This window comes from Anneissia japonica, unplaced genomic scaffold, assembly GCF_011630105.1.
Source record: "Anneissia japonica isolate Jap-2015-1 unplaced genomic scaffold, ASM1163010v1 scaffold163485_len758_cov83, whole genome shotgun sequence".
NCBI lineage: Eukaryota > Metazoa > Echinodermata > Crinoidea > Comatulida > Comatulidae > Anneissia > Anneissia japonica.
The window spans coordinates 308-758 of NW_022751710.1; the positions used below are offsets into that span (position 1 = coordinate 308).

General features: G+C 35.3%; 1 non-coding gene across 1 annotated transcript; it reads left to right on the forward strand.

Moving 5' to 3' along the window:
- The first annotated feature begins 237 nt into the window (after positions 1-237).
- On the forward strand, positions 238-356 carry LOC117121801. The gene has a single exon (XR_004447628.1). It is a non-coding gene; the product is annotated as a 5S ribosomal RNA (ribosomal RNA).
- Positions 357-451: the final 95 nt, after the last annotated feature.

A 451-nucleotide genomic window follows, 5' to 3' on the forward strand; every position in this document is an offset into this window, starting at 1 on the left:
CTGAAATTTCATAAATTTCGAAAAATTGTAAAATTTCGAAAAATTGTAAATATTTTTCTGCGGAGATTTTTATTTCGATTTTTAAAATTTAACTGTGATGCTTTTTGAAAATTCAAATGACGATAAAATTTTTTTTTTGCTATGGAATCGTTCTATTCATTGGTTAAAAACTGTATTTTAGTGAAATATCATTCAATGAGCTCGATGATCGAAGTGTTGCACTGTTGGTGCACCCTTGTCTACGGCCATACTACCTTGAAAACACCGGTTCTCGTCCGATCACCGAAGTTAAGCAACGTCGGGCCTGGTTAGTTCTTGGATGGGAGACCGCTTGGGAATACCGGGTGCTGTAGACATCATTTATTCTTTTTCTAGAAAATTAATTTCACCAATAGTAGCGCATCCATAGCTCTTATAATATTTTCCTAATGCAGGCGTCACTTTGAAGCCT